The following is a 14,954-nucleotide window of genomic DNA, read 5'->3' as shown; positions in this document are numbered from 1 at the left end:
ATGCGGATTCTGTCTGAGTCCCTGCTTTTAATTAGGTAGAGCGTGTGCCCAAGAGTGGAGCTGCTGGGTCATGTGATAGTTCAAGTTGTAGTTTTTGAGGAATTACCAAAACTGTTTTCCACAGTGGCTGTACCACTTTGCATTCCCACCAACAGTGCACAGGACTCCCATTTCTAGCACACTCGTTATTTTCTGGGTTTTTTTTTTTTAAACCATCTTTCTAATGAGTGTGAAGGGGTGGATTGAGACGTGCAATGTATAACCAGTCTCAGGCGCTTGCCCAATGACTAAGAATCCACTGGTCATCTAAGAAATGAAACAATGATATAAAATAACCCAGAAGTATTACACTGTATCCATCCACAGCAGGATGTTCAAATTGCAACAAAAAGTGAAGCTGAGAGGAGGATGGTTCCTTTTCCAGGGAAGAAGGCTGACTCCTCAAGATGTGGCAGCTTCATTCTAGTGTCCCTTAAAGGTAGCTGACCCTTTGGCCACAGTGCGATTCCTGATGATACTATGTGCTGGTTTTGGTGATACGTTTCCTTTCCATGTATATAGGTATACACTTTACATATAGTTTATGTAGTAGATTTAAGCCTCTGCAGTTCTGGAGTGAGATGGGGGGAGCAGGAAACATCAACTCACAGCAGCAGCTTCCCCTGTGTGTCCTGACTGCACAAGCCCAGAATTTTGAACCAGTGACCTTGACCTAGTATATACAAGTCAGGCTGCAGCTCATTTTTTTGTAGATTGCCTTTTTTATATATATACTGTAACGTTACTGATTTTTTTTATTACTTTTAACAGGTTTTTTTTTTTTTTGGTGGAGTCTTTAGGGTTTTCTATATATAAGATACTATCACCTGCAAACATCATTTTACTTCTTCCTTTCTGATTAGATGGTTTTTATTTGTTTTTCCTGCCTGATTGCTCTGGCTAGGACTTCCGATGCTTTGTTAAACGGAAGTGGTGAGAGTGGACATCTTTGTCCCTGATCTCAGAGGACACATTTCTGCTTTTCACTGTTGAGTATGATGTCAGCTGTGGGCTTGTCATAGCTGCCCTTCATTATGGTGAGGCACATGCCCGCTACACCTAATTTGTTGAGAGTTTTATCATGAAGGGGTGTTGAATTTTGTCCAGTGCTTGTTCTGCATCTTTGGAGATGACCAGCATATCCTTTTCCATGGTTCCTGTGCTTTGATCCAAGCACTGAGGAGATGGTCACAGAGGAGGAGTCAGTAAGAGGCCAGTGCTCCAGGAGCTAAATCTGGTGACAGTGTTAGGACAGCGAGGAGTAGGGACTTGACCAAGTAGATAGGTATGCAGGTTTCTGTATCTTTGTGTTTGAGATTATGTGGGTCAAAGAGAGCAAGTTGGCCGTGGGCCTGGCTCCTGGGGGGGAAGGGGTCTGTTCCCATGAACGTGGCGTCCAGGGCCCTCTCTGACAGAGGTGCGTCCAGATTTCCCACCTCTCGGTCACCCTCGGTCCGCAGGGCTGTCTGGTGTCTCTTTTGCCAGTCACGGTGACTGTTAGCATTCCTGACCTCATGAAGAATAGTTGGGTTGGACTGAGTGTGACTGAGTACTTACTGTCCTGTGTAAGCTGACATTTGGTTGAGATGAACGTTGTGCAGACACCTTCATGGATGTTCATGGTTCTGGACCTAACGAATGATATCCCCGAGCTTTGAAAATGAGTGCAGACAGAACTCAGTCATGAGCCCTCAGGGAGGGCTGCACATTGGCAGAAAAAGGAGGAACTTTGGATTTTGATGTATTTGACATGGATCCTCAGCAAAATTTAGATGAATTTCCAAATAGGTGCTCTGTGAGCGCTCCGATTGGGGTGAGCTAATTACTAGGTGTCAGCTGGGTTTACAAACAGCAAGTAAGGTCAGGCTTGGCCCTTTCCATAGGTCTGGTTTGTATGGAGATGCTGAAGACCAGGTATTTCAACCTGGCCTCAGGCAGTCCCCTATGCAGTGGCATTGGGTTAATTTGTTGCAGGACTTGGTCCTTCACTCTCTGAGGATGAGGTCCATCCCTCTGGGCCTTTGCTGTCATTGACTGGAAATCTTCTACCAGAAGAGCCAGAGCTAATTGTTACTCTGAGACAGAGTTTCACATGGTAAAGAAAGAATCAATACTAAATATCTCTCTTTACCAAGTTTTTTTTCTTTCTTCATTTTTCTGAAGCTGGAAACAGGGAGAGACAGTCAGACAGACTCCCACATGTGCCCGACCGGGATCCACCCGGCACACCCACCAGGGGCGACGCTCTGCCCACCAGGGGGCAATGCTCTGCCCATCCTGGGCATCGCCATGTTGCGACCAGAGCCATTCTAGCGCCTGAGGCAGAGGCCACAGAGCCATCCCCAGCGCCCGGGCCATCTTTGCTCCAATGGAGCCTTGGCTGCGGGAGGGGAAGAGAGAGACAGAGAGGAAGGCGTGGCGGAGGGGTGGAGAAGCAAATGGGCGCTTCTCCTGTGTGCCCTGGCCGGGAATCGAACCCGGGTCCTCCGCACGCTAGGCCGACGCTCTACCCCTGAGCCAACCGGTCAGGGCTCTTTACCAAGTTTTTGAGTAAACGGTCAGTATAACCGACTGCTAAATTACTGGCACATGTGGTTTTTCTTTCTGTGTTGAGTGTCATTAGGGTTCTTACAGCATCAAGTGCGTCCCGTCAACTGTAGAGCATTCTGTACCATGTGGCGACAGATGGTGTTTACAGGGGAAGGAGACTCAATACCGTTGGGCCCACATGTCTTGCAATGTGATATGGACACGTCCCCGTGACTTCTGTCCCGCACTCCCCCGGGACGTGGGCTGTTAGTGACATCCAGGCCCCCTCAAGCCACCGTGTGCGGGGAGCATATGGGACCACAACACAGACACAGAGAGATGATGGAGTCCAGTTATTCCTCCCTGAGTTGTGTGACTCCAGGCCACAGGCACGTGGGTGAGTGATGGGCCCCCGAGAGCTGTTGGCCTCCAGCTTGAAGTGCTCTGAGCAGAGTGGACAGCAGTCGACCCCCTGAGCCTTGCGCAGACTGAACTTGGAGAGAAGAATAAATGTTGTAAGCTGAGCGTGGCCCCGGTTAGCAAGACAGATACTTGGATGAAGCGGCCTTCGGGTCTCCCAAGGTCACTCCCGAGTCCTGTGCCATGGCCTGTGCTTGTCAGCAGATTCCTAGCTCTGAGCACAAGGCCGCGTCTTCAGCTCCCCATGCACATCACTGATCTCGGCTCAGCTTCAGCCTCTCCTCCTGGGAGCCCTAGCTCCTTTTCCTGGGGAGCAGTATTCAGGGTTCAAAGCGTCGGCACTGGGGAGGCTTTTGACGGAACAAACGGCAGTGGAAATATTACAAAAATTTGGTGACAATAGAAAATGTTTCAACCTATTTCCCCAAAGTAGAATGAAAGAGAAGCTATGAAGCTAAGTAGAATGGACAAGAAAATAATAAAAATCCAGTAAGATTTAAAAAAATGTAAACAAGCAATTCTGAAAAGATGGAACACCAGTGAATAGTAAATAGTGAATCATGTTCAATGTCCTAATGATAGAATATGTGGGGGGGCATGTTGTTGGGGGTGAGGTAGTTATGTGGAGTGGGGACACTTGAATTCATATTAATAAAATAAAATAAAAAATTTAATTACAAGATAATTTAAAAAAATGTGCTAAAGTCCTTTATCAAAGTAGGTGTTTGTGGCCCTGGCTTAGTGGTAGAACATCGGCCCAGCAAGTGAAGTCCCAGGTTTGATTACTGGTCAGGGCACACAGGAGAAGTGCCCATCTGCTTCTCCACTCTTCCCCCTCTCCTTTCTCTCTATCTCTCTCTTTCCCTCCTGCAGCCAAGGCTCCATTGGAGCAAAGTTGGCCCGGGCACTGAGGATGGCTCCATGACCTCTGCCTCAGGCACTAGAATAGCTTCAGCCTCAACAGAGCAATGCCCCAGAGGGGCCAAGCATTGCCCTTTGGTGGGCATGCCGGGTGGATCCCGGTCGGGCACATGCGGGAGTCTGTCTGCCTCCCAGCTTCTTACTTCAGGGGAAAAAAAAATAGGTGTTTGTTAAAGAAATAAGCTTCCGTGTGGACAGGAGTGCAGTGACACTGTGATCTTGCACACTTGGGTGGAAATGTCGCTTGATTGTTGACTTTGTGCTGAATAATTGGACAATATGAATTACAAAGTTACCACCCCTTATACCAGTGCCAACAGAGGCCGAGTTACTGTGACAGAGAGGAGCCAAGGAAGTCTGAGAAGAAAACAAAGTTACCACCGCTGTGGGAAAGGAATCAGGACAAAGCTTCTTTTTATTTTTAAATGTTCTTTTTATTGTTATTTATTAACTTTAGAGAAAGAGGGAAGGAGAGAGAGACAAGAACATTGATCTATTCCTTTATGTGCCCTAACCAGGGATCAAACCAACAACCTCTGTGCTTTGGGATGATGCTCTAACCAACAGAGGTATTCAGCCAGGGCAGGACAAACTTCTTTTAAGCAGAGAGAGGATCAGCTGAGAAGGCCACACCCAGCTGCATGAAGCCGGGGGGGGGGGTAGGGGAGCAGCACCTGAGGACAGGGGGCCAGAAATCCAGCTTGGACACAGGGCCGAGGAAGCAGACCCCAGCCCCTGGTCATCCGTCCTAGGGACTATATCAATTACAGAAAATAGGTGTCAATTCCTTGAAGAAAGTAGCTCAGCCAGGAGAGACCAGTCAGTGTGTTACTCACAGGAGAAGGAGACGCCAGAGAAACATCAGCACGCGGTCGTGGAGGGTTTTGCAGGCCGTGGGCAGGAAGTAAGCGAGATGGGAAGCCCGTGATGGGTGTCCCGTCCAAGAGTGATCCTGTGTATTGTTGTGGGGACAGCGAGGCCACTGCCCCGCACAGGGGACAGATGGCCCCGGTCCTCTGAACTGGCCTGCAGCGTGCTGCTGAAGTGTGAAACTTTTCCAGGCTGTGTTGGTTTTGGAAGGAGCATGTCATCCGTGAGGAAAGTTACCCACTTCCCTTCCCCCGCATAGAGAGACAGCGGCAGGAGATTGGGGTGTCGAACTATTAACCTATAAAATTACTTATCTAATAACCTGTGCGTTGCTTTATTTATTATTATTATTATTTTAATTGTTACTTACTGATTTTATCAAGAGAGGGAGTGAGGGAGAGAGAGAGAGGGAGAGAGAGAGAGAGATAGATAGAGAGAGAGAGAGAGAGAGATTGATCTGTTCCTGTAGGTGCCCTGACTGAGGATCGAACCGGCAACCTCTGTGCTTTGGGACAATGCTCTAAGTAACCAAGCTACCCGGCCGGGCCCCGTGTGTCATTCATTCTACAGATGATATCTAAGTCATCTGGTTTTGTTTTCTTTTTATATGAATGTGTGCATTGAGAGGATGACTAGGTTGCCTGTGACCAGCATCCCAGACACGAGTCCATGGAAAAACTGTTTTCCATCTGTCTCTATTGGGAATAAAACTGTCACTACGCATTGAACGCCTGTCCCGTGGACGTCATGGTACCTGGTGCCAGGGTGCATGGCAGCGCTGGTGGACATGCTGGCGAGGCAGGGCCTGTCTCCATCTCAACACCTGCAGCACCGCTGGCACAGAAAGCCGCGTGGACAAGGGAAGGAAGCAGGACGTGTCCGGTCACTGCTGCCTGGCTTGGCTCTGGTGATGCTTCATGACAGCTTGATCATTGTGGCTGCCACCTTACCGGTTACATTGATTACTATTCACCATGATGAAGTCGGGTTGAAATGTGGTTTTGCTAAAGCTTTCACCCCTCAACTTACCACAGAAGTAGAATTAGTGCCAAGGTAAAGAAACCTTGTTTCTGTGCCAATATCCGCCTCTTTGTGCACAGTGCCTCGTGGGTGCTGCTGCGTGGCGGCTGCCGACTGGAGTCTGGCTTCCTGTCTGTCTATCTGTCTGTCTGTGTGTGTGTCTTTCGGTGAGGGTCTGTCACAGTGAGTTGCGTTGCACGGCCTTGAGCTCTCCGTGAACTGAAGCCAGCAGTGACCAGATCAAATCAAGTCCGTGCAAAACCCACTGGTATTTTTTTTTTTTTGTATTTTTCTGAAGCTGGAAACGGGGAGAGACAGTCAGACAGACTCCCGCATGCGCCCGACCGGGATCCACCTGGCACGCCCACTAGGGGCAACGCTCTGCCCACCAGGCGGCGATGCTCTGTCCCCCCAGGGCGTCGCTCTGTCGCGACCAGAGCCACTCTAGCGCCTGGGGCAGAGGCCAAGGAGCCATCCCCAGCACCCGGGCCATCTTTGCTCCAATGGAGCCTTGGCTGCAGGAGGGGAAGAGAGAGACAGAGAGGAAGGAGGGGGGGTGGAGAAGCAAATGGGCGCTTCTCCTATGTGCCCTGATGGGAATCGAACCCAGGTCCCCCGCACGCCAGGCCGACGCTCTACCGCTGAGCCAACCGGCCAGGGCCTAGTTTTCCTCTTCTTTTAGAAACAGTTTTCCTCTTTCTTTTTTTATCAGGCAAAAAAAGAAAAAAGAAAAGAAAAATCGTGTGTGTGAGGAAACAGCAGTGCCTTAGTTTATGCCACCTGCTTATACCAAGCCAGGGGCTCCCACGTGACATAGCGCGGTTTTGTGTGTGTGAGTGTTCAGGGCTGAGGGGCTGTCAGCCGGGCTGCTGTGATGTCAGAACAGATCATGTGGTGCTCTGTGGGCAGCAGGACTGGCCGGCCAGAGCACATGGACCGCAGTCTCAGGCTGTAATTGGAAAGTCGGCTGCTGGGCTCTGTCTCTGATACCTCAGCCTGCCTGGGGAACTGGGGGCTCGTCTGGCTGCCGGAGGCCCCTCCTGCGGCGTGACTCAGGCACGGGGCACACGGAGGCTGCCGCTCCCAGTAAGTGCTTCAGGGGCCCCGTACGGGGGCTGGGGAAGCAGGAGGAGGCGTTGCTGCAGCCACCGCTCCATTCCCGGCCATTCCCGGGAGCTCTTTGTAAACGCTGTCCCCGGATCTGGGTGGGGCAGCTGGCTTCCCAGGCTATCCTGGGCTCGCGGGCAGCACCCATGATGTCCCCTGGCCCTGATTTTGGATTGTTCTCACATGATGTGTTTTTGTGATTTGTTAGATTTAGGGCAGATTTGCCAGATGTGGTTAAAGTTGAGTGATCTCAGACTCCCAGACCTGGTGGGCTGTGTTCTCTGAATGGTGACAGGGAGAGAGGCAGGGGGTGTTCAGACGCTGTGCCACAGATGCTGCAGCTGGGGGGAGGGGGGTCACTGGTCCCACCTCCCTGCTGCTCTGGGGTGGGCAGGAGTGGAGAGAAAGCAGGGTTACTCAGCCCTGAGGCATACGGCGATCCAGGCTGCCCCTGGTGAATCATCGCGGCACCTTTGAGATGGTCATGTGTGTCTGAGGTCGTCTCAGCCGGCCCGGCAGGTGCCAGCCATGGAAGGTGACAGATTTCTCTCTCCTCCCGGAAAACCGTCTCTCCGACTTGAAAGGCCAGGTGCGGTGGGAGTTGGGGGCAGCTTCTGGAGCTCTGTCTGTGCTGGCTGTGTGGCTTCTGTGGCAGCCAGCACCGTTCCTGCTCAGGGAGTGCCTCTGCGTGTTGAGGTGTGGCCTCTGCAGAGCCCGCAGGTCCCGCCACACCCTCTGGTCCTCACACAAGAAACTGCCAGCTCTCGGGGCCATGAGGCAGGTTCAGGATGCTGTGTGTTTGACTGGTGCTCTGCTGTGAACACTCACAGAGCTCTTAGCCGCGGCACAAGATGTCCACACACAAGACAATAAGCAAATATTGAACAGTGAGGTGGTGCCTTTGAGCCTCAGAAAAATATTCTTTTGTTTTGTTTTGCAGGGAAAACCCTAGTCTTTCCTGAGCCTCTGCAGACACTGTAGGCTTAAGGGCCAAAGACTGATCGCAGAAGGGTTAGGCATGGAGGGAACTCTTGGGGGGGGCAAGGTGCTAGGCCTTTGCAGTGGGTGACTTTAGACACAGGCACGAAGTCACCCCGCCCTCAGTGCTGGGGCCTGGCTGTTCAGTGGGTCCCGTCTCCCTGCACAGAATGAGCACCCGGAGCTCACACACATCCGACTCCTCCTGGAGCCAGGAGGCAGGGACCCCAGTGAGATGGAGCTGCCCCACCCCACCCTACCCCCATGATGCTGGGGGACACTACCTCTCTGCTTGTCACTGTGTGCCTGCCTCCCAGAGCTGAGGGTCAGGACACGCGGCTGTGCTGGGGGACGGCAGCACAGGGACGTCAGGGCTGCCTTTCCTGCTCCCCACTCTGCCCCGGAGACCACACCTCCTTTTCTGGCCACTGGCCACAGACCCACCGCCCCAAGGGGTCCCTGAGCTCACAGTACCATGCCTCTTTCCTCGGTGGTGAGTCCTGAGCGTCACATTTCCCAGCCAGTGCCCGGTGCCTGTGTGGGTGTCCAGAGTCCTGTGACAGGGTCACGGCAGCGAGCCGCCCCCTACCTGTCACTCACACGGGCTCCGTCTGACCCTGGCCGGCTCTGGTCTGGTTGCTTCAGCGACTGTGACCACACTCCGGACTCCCTCTCGGGGACACCCCTGCCGTTAGGGACCTATAGCCGGACTGACAGACAGCTCCTCCCTTCCCTCACAGATGGGACGGGAGACAGTCAGGACCGGAGCCCAGACCCGTTTCCATACAGAATCAGGTGTTTCCAATGTCAGGTCACATTTTATTCAGCCATGGACTAAATGGTTGCTGCTGGCTCTCTGTCTTCACAGTATCCTGGAATAGATGACAAGTCCTTAAAAAGGAAGTCAAGCCCCTTTTTCTCGAGGGAGCAGTTGTGTGTGGTCTTCGTGGGTCCTGCGGTGAGATCTCAGTCTCGTCCTCGGCTGTCCAGCCTCTGCTCATGGGGCGCATGTGCCCTGATCAGTAATGGGCTCCGTGCTCCAGGTAGGGGGTCAGACACCACGAGAAGGTTTAGGGGCATCTTCCCACTGGGGTTTTTTTTCTGAGTCCCGTTAATGTCCTTTCTTTAGGCGGCTCCATTCATGGTGGCAGATTGAAGACCACATAGGAGATATTTAATTTAAAACAAAGTTCCGTATAAACGTGAGGCTCCCAGGCACAGACAGCATGTGTGGTCACCAGAGGGGAGCGGGAGGGGAGGCCGTAAAGGGTATAGGGGTCAAATATGTGGTGACGGAGGTGATGTGACTTGGGGTCGGAGGGCGCACAATGCCGTAGACGGACCACGCATCGTAGAATTGTGCACTCGGAACCTCCACGAGCCTCTTAGCCACTGTCACCCCCATAAATACAATAAAAAACCTTGTAAAATAAATTTCAGATCAACTTCCTCTCTTTGGGTGACTGCCAGACCCCAAAGAGATTTTCCAGGGAACACTCGATTGAAGGACAGCAGAGCAGACATCTCCGCGCCGGCTCACCGCATGGTGAGGGTGTGGGAAGCAACCCCGCGCTGTGATGTCCCTCAGTGGAGGCACTGCCCACCTGTGGGTTCTTCACCTGATCTTGTTCAGGGAAGGGTTCACATATTGGTCCGGAATCCATATAAACACGAGTGTGTGTTGCATGTCATTCGTCTGTGTGAGCACTAGTTGTGAGAGCAGTAAGCGCGTCGTTAGACTGGGTGTTGTTGAACTGCATTTTTGGAAACCTTGACTATGAGAGGGAGGCCCTCTGGCCACATCCTGCATGTGCAGTAATCAGTCGCCGCTGGTCAGCGAGGCGGCTGTTCATTCTGGACACTCATGGCAGGGATCGAGTGGGACAGATTAGTTCTGGCGGCTGTGAGTGGTTTTGACCAGAATAACTGGAGCCCTGTTCTTGGGAGCCGGTCCCGCTCAGCTCAGAAACAAAACGGCTGCGTGTGTGACATTTCTGAACGGTGACATCTTCCAGGGAATGTCACTGACTTCTTATTTTAAGCTCCAGGTTATGGGCAGAGGAAAAGAGAAAAATTAGGCATGCATGTTCGTAGTATGAGGAGACAGAGACTCCAAATAAAGATACAGCTTATTTTGAAACAGATGTGACAGCGGAAATGCTGAGGTGACATTCACCGGCATCTCAGCGGTGACCAGGGGCTATCCACTTGCAAGCCCACTCTTCTTCAGGTCTCAGTGCCCGTGAGGGCTCCGTGCAGGCCCTGTGAGGGCTCTGTGCAGGCGGAGAACACACGGATATCTCCTCTTGTAAACAAAGCAATAGATTTAAGGGATGCTAATGTGCTCGCGGACAGAGCCCTTTGCTGGTCAGGGTCATTACAGCCCACCAGGCTCCTAGCCCCCCCCTCATTTAAACGTCTACGGTAGACCAGGGATGGGTCAACCCCTGATGTCTGTGTCCCCGTGGGAGCAATGTCGGTCGGTGCTGACGACACTGTCTCGGGTCAGTGGAAGTTATGGATTGATTTTTCCGATCATGAAGCTAACCTCTGCATTCTAGTCTGTTTTGATTAGTGCTGATTTTTTTTTAAGAAAAATCTTTTAAACCTAATTTACTCCCTAACCAGCTGAACTGTTTAGATAGAGGGCTAACTTATGAAAGCTTTGTCTCTTTATTGTCCTTTGGGCTTTGGGTTTGATGGAGGTCGTCAGTGTGTTTTGTCGTTTGTCATGAAGATCTAATGCAACACACTCCCCTGGAAAATGCCATGACACACAGCCTTCGAGCAGAGTGGGTGGGAACATAGTTCTGTGGATATCAGTTTGGAAAGAAGCTATTCACTGTCCTCAGTGGAGAAGGAGATTGCATAATTCGAGACCCACATTTTGAATTTGGATTTTGTTAATATCATTAGTCTCTTATTCCTCAGTCTTAACGCTATTTGACTTGGTGCCTTTTACATCAAATTAAATCAGCTCTTGAGGAAATAACATAAATAATAAAATGAAAACAATGGCGTCTGCCATGTGCCAGACACTTCATTCGTTCCTGGACATTTTGCAGGTGGTCAGGTGAACTTGACCAAAGCACGCGCTTATCAACTGAGACTAGAGGGTCTTTTCCAGTCCAAAGCTTGACCTCTTCTACGTTATGCTGTAGAGTTGTGTCCACAAACTTAAAGTTCGTGACAAAAGAAAGACTTCGTGCACATGCAACACACAGACCCGTTGAGGGGCGGGGTGCTGACTTACAGACAAGGAGAGAAGGTCTTTATCGTAGACATTTCAGTATGTTAATAAATTGTGGAACGGGGAAGACACGGACAATGCTCGGGAATAAAACCTACCTGCTTGTTACTTTTGTAAACACCTAGAGGACAGCCCCCCCTTGACCTTCCTGATGAAAATGACACAATGTAACAAAATTTTATATTAGCGGGCCTTCTTCATAAAAGCATAGTTCTTTCATCTTTATCCAAAACGTGGCGGTTTTATGGTCACGTTAAGGAGCTACGCAAGGACTGAGGACTTCCTAAAGGTAATCACAGTTGCTTAGTGCTCTAGTAAAAATGTTCTTGGAACACTGTTGCCGAAAGCCTGGGAAGCACTGTACTGTCGTTATGTTTCCTTCCTAGAGGGTCAGTGCACACCCAGTGACCAGAGCGGTTACCTTCCCACCTGCCGCAGGCCCCTTGGACTCCTCCGGAGACGGCCAGCTACCTCTGCCTTTTCAGAGAATGTGGCCTGTGCACAGAATTGCACACCACGAGGCCTTGCTCTCTGAAGGTGTAAGCAAGTGTGGGAAGCTTCAAAGTGGGATTTCTTTGATATGTTAAGACAATCATTGTTGAACAATAACAACAATGAAAATAGAACACAAAATCAAAATAATCCACGCTGAGCTGCTTTTAGCAAAGCGATTTCTCAAACCCTGGACTGGAGCCAGGTGGACCGCGTCGCTGGGGGTCCTCTGACCCCGAGTGTGCTCTTCACATGCGATAGGGCCACCGGCTCCGGAGAAATCAGCGTTTTCTCACCCGTGGCATCGGGACATCAAACCTGCAACTCAACTTTCCCCGGTGGCCTCGCTCGTTGGGTTTTACAATAAAGGACCTGTAAACTGCCCTTAATGAAGAACAATACTGAGTTAAAAAGATCTGGCGTCATATTGGCAGTCACACGATTACTTGGTTTTGCCTAGAAAGGACTATTGTTTCCCCATTTGGTACATTTTATGCTTACCAAAACTCTATGTATGAAAAGCATATTCTTTCTAGATATCCGGTTGCTTGTAGACTAATACTGCAGGATTTTAAACAGCTCATCTGGATAGTGTATGGTGTTCAGTTTCAGAATAAACGAGATGCTGCTGGAACACTTGGCCCAGAGGCTACTAAAAATAATTGTGGCTCTAAAATTTCACACAGGGAATGACATGCCGTGGTTACCACACTTGCTTCGTTTTCCATGGTGATGGGAAAGAAGAGATTTAGAAAAAAATATTTGAAAAGGAGACGTCTTTGTTCTTGCTGAGCTCCAATATGCTGCCACAGTTACATTGTTGCTGTCAAGAGAGAGCCAGGGCTCTGGATGGATAGCTCTGTGGGTTAGAGCATCCTTGTCTGGAACCACAGAGGTTGCCAGTTTGATCCTGGTCAAGGCGCCTATAGGAACGGGTCGATATTCCTGTCTCTCTCTCTCTCTCTCTCTCTCTCTCTCTCTCTCTCTTCCTCTCTGGCTAAAATGAATAAATTAAGAGAGAGAGAGAGAGACAGCTATGTACTTGTGCCTAGGCACTGATCTGTTTACATTTCACATTTAATTTGGGAAAAAAAGCAAGTACCCCTAAAAATGGTTCACTGGAGCATGTTGGTCAGTCATTGTGAGTGGGCATGTTGGTCAGTCAGTGCGAATGGGTGGGCAGGTGCCACTGATGGGTGGCAGGTCCCCCACGGCGGTTTTGGGGTTTGAAAGGTGACCCTGATTATCGGATAAACTTCCAGAGAAATGAACAGATGCCTGGGGCTCTTGCGAGGAAGAGTACAGACATGTGACAGGTTTGAAGCAGAATAAGAATAAGGCAAACATGAGGTGGCCAGTGAGGGGAGGAAGTGGTCGCTGAGATGGCAGTCTTCGAGGCCACTGGACCCCTGAAACCCAGAACTCCAGGATATGAGAAGGGACTGGTGGCTGGAGGGCTTGGATTTGAGACGGGTCGGGCCGTTTCCCTGTGTAAGTCTAGTAGGGCACCAGTGTTAGAGTCACTTACTCCCTGAATGATAACCACTGTCAGTTGTAGGGACACGTGATGCACCCAGCTGGCTGTCCATTTTTCTCTTTTAATTGATGAACAGTTTATGTTTGTGCATAGATAATATACGGTCCCAAATGAAAAAGATACCTAAGGATAACTAAGTCTTCCTTCTGCCCTGGTGTTTGTAACTTGTTAAATGTAAATTCTAACACGTCACACATCCTACCTGCGTTACTTGACATGTCGTTGTGGCTGTTGCTCTCAATCAGTGCTTACAAAGTAGCCTTATTCTTTAAACAAATGTTTCATTATAAAAATGTCAAACATGCACAAAATTAGAATGCATAATGGACCTCATGTATCTATCACCCAGCTTCATCATACAGACCAGTATTTTGACAATCTTACTGTATATTAGATAATATTAAAGTGTTCCATTAACTTTGTTAGGTGTGATAGTGTCCCAGTGGGTTATATCAAGAAATTTCTTCATCAGTAAAAGATGCATGCTGATACATTTATGAGGGAAATGATATGCTGTCTGATGTTTGCAGTTGACTTTAAAATACCAGAAGAGGCACTGGTTGGGTAGCTCAGTTGATGAGAGCATCGTTGCAATGTGACCGGGTTGTGGGTTGATCCCTGGTCAGGGCACATAATAGAATCCACCAGTGAATGCATAAATAAGTGAAACAACAAACCAGTCTCTCTCTCTCTCTTTCTCCCTTTCTCTCTAAAATTTAAATAAATACAAGTTACAAAAAAAGAAATTAGGCATTCCTGTTTTAAAAAAAATACCCCAGAAGAAGTGTGTGTGGGAGGAATAGCTTGAACCAAGATCGGCAAAGTGTTAAAGTTGGATGAATGCAGATTCATGACCATATTTCTCTGCTGTTGTGTATATTGGAAAATTTCCATAAAAATAGATTTGCTAACCTGGTTTCTTCTGTAGCTTCCCCCCTTTTCTCTGAAGTATTTTAGGATGAATTCTAGCTATTGTGTCATTTCGCCCATAAACATTTCAGCATGTTTGCCTGAAACATAAAAAAATCACTGCAGGGGCATTATCACCTCACAAAAGAAAGAAACAATAATTCTGTTTTTATTGATTGGTTTTAGAGAGAGGAAGGGAAAGAGAGAGAGAGAGAGAGAGAGAGAGAGATTGATTTGTTGTTCCACTTAGTTGTATACTCACTGGTCATTTCCCATAGGAGCCCTGACCAGGGACCGAACCTGTGACCTTGTAATTTCGGGATGATGCTCTAACCAACCAAGCTAACTGGCCAGGGCACAATAATTCCTAATATGATCCAAAGTTCAGTCTATTTTCCAGTTCCTCTGATTTTCTCTAAAAGGTGTCTTTTTATAGTTATGTTCGAATTAGGAGCCAAACGAGGTCCACACATGGCATCCATTAAAATGCTTTTAAACGTTAATAATTCTCTTCCTTAAAAGAAAAAAAAAAGCCATATATCTGTTGAAGAAACTGAAGTTATTTGTTCTGGAAAGACCTGCTTCCTGGACTCGACCATTTCTGCCAGGTGCATCTCACCTGTTCCTCTGTCCCTTGATCTGAGGCTCCATGAGGTTCAGGTTGAACGTGTCCGGCCAGAACCCCCTGGGGGAGCAGGTGTGTTCCTGAGGCTGTGTCTCCTGTGTCCTCGTGTGGTTCTGAGACGGGTAGCAGCTTGGCTGGTGTCTGCAGGATGTACTCCCTGTGGTTCCCGTCCACGTCTTGCAGACACTCTGGCATCCAGGGAGTTTTGTCACCGTGGGTGCGTCACCCCATTCTGGGCCCCACGACGATGGCTAATT

At 49.4% G+C, this 14,954-nt stretch overlaps 1 protein-coding gene across 3 annotated transcripts in view; it reads left to right on the top strand.

Annotated features, from left to right (window-relative positions):
- The window catches only part of ANK2 (ankyrin 2), a 380,522-nt gene that overhangs the window by 48,226 nt on the left and 317,342 nt on the right, over positions 1 to 14,954 (top strand). Inside the window, exon 1 of one of the 3 annotated variants that reach the window (XM_066234095.1) lies at positions 6,761 to 6,885. The exons of the other annotated variants lie outside the window; for them this stretch is intronic. The gene's annotated coding sequence lies outside the window, so the exon portion shown is untranslated. Of the gene's footprint in view, positions 1 to 6,760; positions 6,886 to 14,954 lie in introns of those variants that run through there. 3 annotated transcript variants of the gene reach the window in all.

This window comes from Saccopteryx bilineata, chromosome 1 (assembly GCF_036850765.1).
Source record: "Saccopteryx bilineata isolate mSacBil1 chromosome 1, mSacBil1_pri_phased_curated, whole genome shotgun sequence".
Classification (NCBI taxonomy): domain Eukaryota; kingdom Metazoa; phylum Chordata; class Mammalia; order Chiroptera; family Emballonuridae; genus Saccopteryx; species Saccopteryx bilineata.
The sequence above is the reverse complement of the archived record's forward strand: the minus strand, read 5'-3'. Positions and strand labels throughout refer to the sequence as shown.